General features: G+C 36.8%; 1 pseudogene; it reads right to left on the minus strand.

The window, feature by feature from the left end:
- Positions 1-6,464: 6,464 nt before the first annotated feature.
- Positions 6,465-7,842, minus strand: LOC103236226 (tubulin alpha-4A chain pseudogene; annotated as a pseudogene).
- Positions 7,843-8,685: the final 843 nt, after the last annotated feature.

Raw genomic sequence — 8,685 nt, forward strand, 5'->3', positions numbered from 1 at the left:
TTCTTTTTCTAAAACTGTGCCCCACAATTTTTTTTTCCTGTAATGTCTTCTATCTGAAGTTTAGTCTCATAAAGTCTGTTCTCGACAGGGGAGAGAAATCAGGACATAATGGTATGATCTATGCTTCCTGCCAAGGCCGCTGCTTCGGTGATGGAGGTGCTTTGTACACTGGGTTATTGGATTATGGCCTCTGTTCCTGCCTGCATCCACCAGGCAGCCTCGCACTCTGTCTTTATTTTGTGACCCTTGTGTTTACACTGTTTCCCTCTCTGTGCCATGATTTCCTCTGAGCTATCAAATACTTCTAATTCCTATCCTCAGCCTGTGTGCTTCCTGCCAACTCCCAGGGGCAATCAATCACCTCCTCAGTTCTTAGATTCTGCCTGCCAACTTCCTGCTCAAACATTTAACTATATATATAGTTATAAATATATATATACACACACACACACACATATATATATATATATATATCCAATTTTTATGTCCCTTCTTATGGCTCTCTCTCAAAGTTGAAGAACTTTGAAATTATAAACTGTTTATCCTTTCTCTTAACTACCAAAACTTCCTTCTCCTTCTTCTTCTTCTTTTTTTTAATGCAACATCTTTTAACTCATTTAAGGTTGGCCTCAGTGTCTGTATTCCTCCAGCGTGATTCATTTTGCAGTGGAAAGTTTTCAGGAAAATTGGACTTTACCCATTTATAGACTTCAAGCCTTATATTTTATTCATTTGGAATGGACTTTTAAAAAACTGGTTACTAATTTTGAAGGTTATTAATTTTTTGAAAGTGATTTAAATAAGTGATTTCCTGTTTGCTCCCCTAGTGGCCCCATGAATTAATCACACTGTGCTTGAATTGTTTTCTCATCTCATGACCCAGTAGACGGAATTCTTAGGGCAGGATTAGGCCCATGTATATCTCAGTACAGCCTTAGCATCTGGTTCAAGGACTGGAATATAGTATGTGCTTGATGATTCTTTATGTAATGGAATGAAAGAGAAAAATATTTAAAGTTTTTTTAGTTTATTTAAAGTTTATTTAAAATTTGTTTTAATTATTAGAGTAATTATATTATAAAGGTAAACTTTTTAAAAACTGGAAATTTAGATTTTCTGTATAATCAGATTGTTCATATTTCCTCCATGTCTGTACCTAAAACCACTCCAAATTATAATTTTTAAATGTAAATTTAAATAGTTCATTTTATTTACTATCTAAAATGCTTGAACTGCTGATGGCTCATTTTTACTTAGTACTAATGTCCTGGTTACTTTATAAAGTAAAATGTCATTTTACTTATATATCATAGAGATGCCAATTAATTCATAATTTGAGTTTTCTTCTTTTCATGTCGACCACATCTCTGTTTACTTACCTGATGCCTCTGCTCTTTCCTTTTTTCTCTAATTTTTATTACTAATAACAGTGTTAAGAAATACATACCTTTCTTATTTCCAACAAATAAGCCTAGATCATATTTTTAATTGTTAAAATCAGGTCTAACTTTAAAGTGAATGCACACAAATAATGGGTCCTTGCCATTTCCACACATATATCATAAATTTCATGAAGGTAATTAGTAAGCAGAATAAAAGAAAATTCCACACATCCCTTCTGAGAGAGAGGGGCATTGGAAAGTTTCAAACCCAAGTGGCTTCAAATCCAGCTCTGACATTTAGTAACTGTGTGGTATTCAGGAGTTACTTAACTTCTTTGAACTTCAGTTTTTTCATTAGGAAAATAGAAAACATAAGAATCTCAACCTGTGGTTAGAAGGGTGAATGGTATTAAAATATATTAATTTTTTAACACATGGTAGACTATATATTGATATTATTATTTTGTGGACTTTTAAAGTCAAGTAGACAGCTAGCTCTAAATATCAGAACTTGACTTTAAAATGAAAAAGAAAAACTACATTTAAATAATCTACTCCAAGCCAAGCACGGTGGCTCATGCCTGTAATCCCACACTTTGGGAGGTTGAGGCTGGCAGATCATTTGAGGTCAAGAGTACGAGACCAGCCTGCTCAACATGGTGAAACACTGCCTCTACTGAAAATACAAAAATTAGCTGGGTGTGGTGATACACACCTGTAATCCCAGCTACTTGAGAGACTGAGGCATGAGAATTGCTTGAATTTGGGAGGCAGATTGCGCCAATGCACTCCAGCCTGGGCAACAGAGCAAGACTTCGTCTCAAAAATAATAATAATAATAATAAATAAATAATATATTCCAAATGATTTGTCTACAATGAACTGACGATGTTAAGATTATTTACATTTCCTGTTCTTATGTAAGATAGTGATATTTTATAGGTAAACAGTGAAATATATGTGTTCATGTATGCATTAAGGTATTATTTCTACATACAAAAAAATTGCAGAACTAAGAAAATTACCCAGGGAAACCAAGAGGAGAAACACACTTCTATTTGCATTGAGTGGATGTCTCAGACACAGCCAAGCCTGTATCTAATCAGAATAGGCAGTTCCTGAAATTATAACTTTGAAGTTCTAAAAAGCTTGAACATTTTAAAAGAATTTCTGTTTTACGTTATTGTTGTACATTTTAGCATGAGTGATTCCTGTTTAGCTTTTGGCATTCCAGTTCCATAAGTGTGGTTAACTCACAGTACTGGACTGCCTATTTCAGAACCATTTACAACTGCTTTCTCATCTTCTACCATGAAAGCTCCGCAGATAGGGCTTAAAGACTCAGGTTCCACACACAGTTCCGGCTATCAGTGACCTGACTGTGTGATCCAGCTCTATGCTAAAAGATTGAGTAGCTTACCTGCTGAGAAATGTGTTTTTAAAGTGGTTTATAGAGGGCACTGGCCTTTGTTTTTTCTCTTCCTACTCCTTCCGGCTGCAGCCTGGATAGTGGATGTGAGCTTGCAAGCAGCAGCCATGTTACAACCTAAGACAACATACACAAGACCTGGCCTGTACACTCTGAGAACAAAGTTCTCTGGAGACCTGGACTACTAACCCCTGCTTCTCTCTGTTAAGATAGATAATTCTTGTGTAGCTAAATCATTGCACAGACTTCTGGTTGGTTAAACCTGAATTTACTCCTAATTGATATGAGCTTCCATGCAAACATAGAAGAAAACAAGTGTGATTTAACGACTATTTTCACAGTTCTCTTAAGGATGGTACATATCACACACCATTCTAGGCACGCTGAAATAAAATTAATTCATTACAGAAAATGTGTTATTAGGACATTAGAACCTACTTCTCTTCCAAGTGTGGTTGAGAAAGACTGTACCAAACCCTGCTATATAAAATACAGCCATCTGGTAACTAACTGGATGCCTAGAATCTCAGAATTCTCCCTCTTCACCTACTGAATCAGAATGTGCCTTTTAACTGTGATTCCAAGATGATTCATATGTACCATAAAGAGTTTTAAATGCTAGATGAATTATGAGCTCATGAGGTCAAAGGAACAGTATTTTTTTTAAAAAATCTTTTGTATCTCTATTTCCTGGTACAATGTCTAGATGGAGCATAATAAGCCCAACCAAATATTTGATGAGTGAAACATAACACTGGCTCAGTGTCAAGCATTAAATTCCATTATAGGTTTGATTATCACAAATCTAACTATTATTTGCAAAGTTGAGCTTATGACTATGAGGAAATGAATAATGAGACAGATATCATGAAAAAAGGAAAAGTGATTAAAAAGTTACAAAGCATAGAATGAAATAAATCATAGGCTCTAGATGTGCACTGAAATTAAAAGTTTTAAAGAACCTAGGCCCCTATAACAGAAAGTTAAAATTGGAAAATTAATGGATAAGTCATGGGAATCTGTCCTTGCCAACATTCATTATATTACCTAGAGCTGTCTTGATTTGTCTATTTTAGGTTCTCCTATTTGGGAGAGTGGTGGACCACTTGACTCTGAAGAAAGCTAAAAATACTCAGGAGACTGCACACACACACACATACACACACACACACGCACACATACACATAGACACACAGACATGCTTAATTCAGTTTCAGGAAGTGCCCAGACTTTCTAAAACTTAGCTATCGAAGAAGGTACAGTGTACTTCAGGTAGAGAACCCTCCATGATATTTGAATTTTCTACATTACAAGTTAAATAAAATGATGGTCTATGAAATCTAGAAATGATTTGGAGAAACAGACGTAGTTTCTCTCCTCACATATTCCACATCCTAAACTAACTTTTGACTGAGGGTTGAATTGTGGCTTCCTCTCCGCTACAAATCTATTGAAGTCGTAACTCTGTTACTTCAGAATGTGACCTTATTTGGAAACAGGGTTGCTGCAGATATAATTAGTTCGATGAGGTCATACTAAAGTAGAGTGGGCCCTTATCCAATATGACTGATGTCATAGTGAAGAGACACAGAGACAGACGCATGAGGGGAGAACACCAGTGATGATACAGCCCGAGATTGAAGGGCTGTACCTGCAAGCCCAGGAACACCTGGGGCCACCAGAATGTGGAAGAAGCGAGGAAGGATCCTACCCCAGAAGTTTAGCAGGGGGTATGACTCTGCCTACACCTTGATTTATGACCTCGAGACTCTAGAACTGTGAGAGAAGAAATTTCTGTTGTTTTAATCCCTCCACATTTGTGTAAATTTGTTACAGCACTCCTAGGAAATAGTGGGACAACACAATCTAGAATTATAATAATTGATTTCAAAGTGTCTGTTATGGTTATTAATAAAAACTTTTATTCTGGAGGTATTCACTAATCTTCACTGTGTGAATTCACTGATTTTCAATTTGCCATGTAACATACCCAAATAAATCAAGAATAGGCTCTTATTCTTAGAGAAAAGATAGCCTAAGTTTAATTTAAAATTTACATAGTTGATCGGGGTTTCAATTCTTTCATCAATGAAGTGGACATTAAATGTTTAACCTTAAAATTGTCTCTGAGCTCCTCTCAGAGTTCCTATCAGAATTTCTATCAGGTATAGATAATAATTGATCGGTAGTTTATTTGCTAAGGAATTATTTTAAATGAATTGTAGATACTTAACCTAAAAAAGAGAAAACCAGCTCTCTTCAATTAGCTGAAAGGCAATTAAACTAGAAGAGTTATTGTTGTGTTTGACCTCAAATGATAGCCAGGAACTGGCAGAGATGAAATTACACTAAATATATATAAGAATTTGTTAATTATTTTAGCTTTAACAATATATTCTGGCCCTCAAATTAATAAGTTCTTTGTCATAAGACTTGTTTTGCTGAAGAGTCATTTGCCAAGACGTCTTTAGGGGTTTCAATCATTCCCAAGTTGGTTGGAAGATCATATCTTTCAAACATTATGGGATCAATAAAGGTATATTTGGAAGATTAATCACTCTGGAGATAAAATGAACTTCAAACCCTGTATCTGTTCCTTAGTAACTATGTAAACTTAATTTCTGAATATCATGTTCCTCTCCTGTAAATACAGATATTAATATCCACATTAAAGTATTATTTTGAATTATAAAATAATGCATACCAAGTGTAGAGTCATTAGTTGACAATAAATGCTGATTCTCTCCTATGCCCTGTAACTCTGTGTGTATTTATATTTACTATTGTTTACCATGTTAGGATACAAAAATAAACTCCTAAATAAAATTAAAGACCACCATTAAAAATATTTTAAAACAATTATTCAGAAAGATAAGTAATAAAGTATTACTTACTGCCACATATTAATTTTTATAGTTGTGGGGATGTAGAAGTTTGTCACCAGTCACTCAGATTTGTTCTGTATTTGATCCTTAAGGGGAGCAGCAGTACTTTCCTCAGTGCATTTAGAATAGAAAGTCCTGAACAACATTTTAGAGGTATAGGGAAAGAGCAAAGGTTCAAAAACATTGCTAAGCTCTGATCGTTAGAAGCACAAACAAGGTTCTGAATAAGTTGAGAGCAAAACCAGCCTCCAATTATTTTATCTTTAAAAGCAATTACTTCTTCATGACAATTATTTGCATATTTTTAATTTGCAAAAATATTCTCTTTATAGTAAGCATATATGGAGCTGCATACTCAGTTTCTTTAACTGTTGTGTGGTACAATTTTATAGTTATTTTGTTTTCAGATTTCATGTTCTGGATGTGGAAATTAGTGTAGCAGTAGTCTGCATTTTTTTTTCACTAGAGAAAGGCTGTTTGCCCACACGTTCCTAAAAGCAACATGAAAAAAAAAAAAAAGGCCCATCAATTACCCTTTGCAAAATCTACATATTTTCCTATGCTTTCTCTGTGTAAAACAATGCAAATTACAAAATATTTTAAAATGTATATCTATCCTTTTGGGTGTTAAGTTCTGGTTTGCTGAAGATACTAAATCCTTGTATTTTATTTTATTTAATTTATTTATTTATGTAAACCATGCAAGGAGACTGTTTATTTCCAAAGGATTTTGCAATAAACATAATGAATAGGCTCCAGGCAGCTGTTCTATTCTTCTCCCTCATCCTCATCCTCATAGGAGTCAGTGCCTACTTCCTCCTAATCCTTCTCCAGGGCAGCGATATCCTCCCGGAGCCTTGGAGAACTCACCGTCCTTCATGCCCTCACCAGCTTCCCAGTGTACAAACACTCTCTTGACATACGTAAGCTCGAACTTGTGGCCCAGGTAGGCCCAGGCCTTGGCGATGGCAGTTGTGTTGCGCAGCACGCACGTGTCACACTGTACCTTGGCCAGGTCACCTCCAGGCACCACAGTGGGTAGTGCTTAGTTGATAGCAACTTTGAGGCCTGTGGGGCAGCAGTCCACAAACTGAATGCCGCACTTGGTATTGATGTTGGCAATGGCAGCGCTGATATCCTTGGGTACATCTCTGTGGTACAACAGGCAGTAAGCCATACCCTTGCCATACCAGTAAGCCAGATACCCTAAAGTGTCATACCATCACACTTTGCCATCTGGCTGGCCAGCTCAAAGCAGGTATTGGCGATCCCTGCCAAAAACAGCTGCTGTGGTATACCTTCTCTGCAGAGATGACTGGCACATAGGTTACTAGGGGGATGTAGATGTGAGTGCAGGCCACCAGGTTGATCTGAAACTCTGTCAGGTCCATGTTGAGGGCCTTGTCAAAGTGCAGAGAAGCTGTGGTGGAGGAGATTACTTTGCTAATGAGGCAGTTGAGGTTGATGTAGGTTGGGCACTCAATGTCCAGGTTGTGGCAGCAATTGTCATAGGTGGCTTCATCGTCCACCATAAAGGTACAATCTGAGTGCTCTAGGGTGGTGTGAATGAGTGGTCAGGATGAAGTTGTAGGGCTCGACCATGGCTGTGGACACCTGCAGGGCTGAGTAGATGGAGAATTACAGCTTAGATTTTGCCATTGTCACCAGAAAGCTGCTCCATCAGGAGTGAGGTAAAGCCAGAGGCAGTGGCCCTGCCAAAGCTGTGGAACACCAGGAAGTCCTGAAGTCCTGTGCACTGGTCCAACAGCGTCCAGATACAGTCCAGCACTGGGTCGTTGATCTCTTTGCCAATGGTATAGTGACCACAGACATCGCTGTTGAGAGCATCCTTTTTGGCAGTGATGAGCTACTCTGGGTGGAAAAACTGTCAGTATAGGCCATTTCAGATTTCATCAATGGCCATAGGCTCCAGATCCACAAAATAGCCAGGACACAGGAGTTTTCTAGCACTAATTTCACAGAAGAAGCTGGTGAAAGTGGACTATCCACTTCACCAGTGGTCTTTTCACTGGGCATCTGCCCATCAGTTTGAATCTCATGTTCCAGGCAGTAGAGCTCCCAGCAGGTTAGCATTGCCCATCTGGACACCTGCCAGCTCCGCATGGACTGAAATGTATTTACACATGGCAAATGGTGAGTCCCAGTGGTGTGTCTTATGTAGAGTCAGGGTAATGGGTTTCAGTGAGTACTAACCCATCCTTTTAAGGATATTTGTGTCTTGATTTAAAAAGTTTAATTTTCCTGACACTAAAACATTGGTGTTAAAATGTGCATGTCAAATGTATGTGGGAGAAAAGTGAAAGAAACACTGATTCAGCCTTAAGATAAGTGTATCCTAAGACTTCATTTTAGCTCTGCTATGTATTAGTAGTGTGATTCTGGACAAATTATCTAATTTCTCTAAATTTTTGTTTTTTTATTTACAAAAAGGAAATAATATATTTTTCCTGCACATCTTAGAATGGTAAATTTAAATTTAATATGCATATAAAATTTATTTGCATATTATTAAGGGCTAAATTGATAAAAATATTAATTAACATGATATTATATCTTTATGACCAATTTCCATATTTCTATTGTTTCTTTTATGCCTACCTTTGACATAACTTTTACTCAGCACCTAAGACAATGAATGATAGGTTTGGTCCATTTTATATCTGGCTTGTTGTTATTTTGAAAGTCCGAAGAAAATAAAGACCCTAATTCACCAAATGAGGAAGATTAATTCCTCATTCAACAAGTTCATTCATTCAGCAAATAATTATCAAGCACCAACTATGTACAAGAACTGTGCTGAGTGATGGGCCTACAACAGTGAAAAATATAGACCAAATTTTTGCCTTCATACTTCTATTTTATGAGGTGAGACATAAACAATCTAAACAAGTAAGAAACTATATGTGAGGTAATGATAAATATTAAGGAGTAAAAGCAGAGCAGGAGTGAGTGCTTGTGGATGCAAGTT

The sequence above is a fragment of the Chlorocebus sabaeus genome, chromosome 7, assembly GCF_047675955.1.
Source record: "Chlorocebus sabaeus isolate Y175 chromosome 7, mChlSab1.0.hap1, whole genome shotgun sequence".
NCBI lineage: Eukaryota > Metazoa > Chordata > Mammalia > Primates > Cercopithecidae > Chlorocebus > Chlorocebus sabaeus.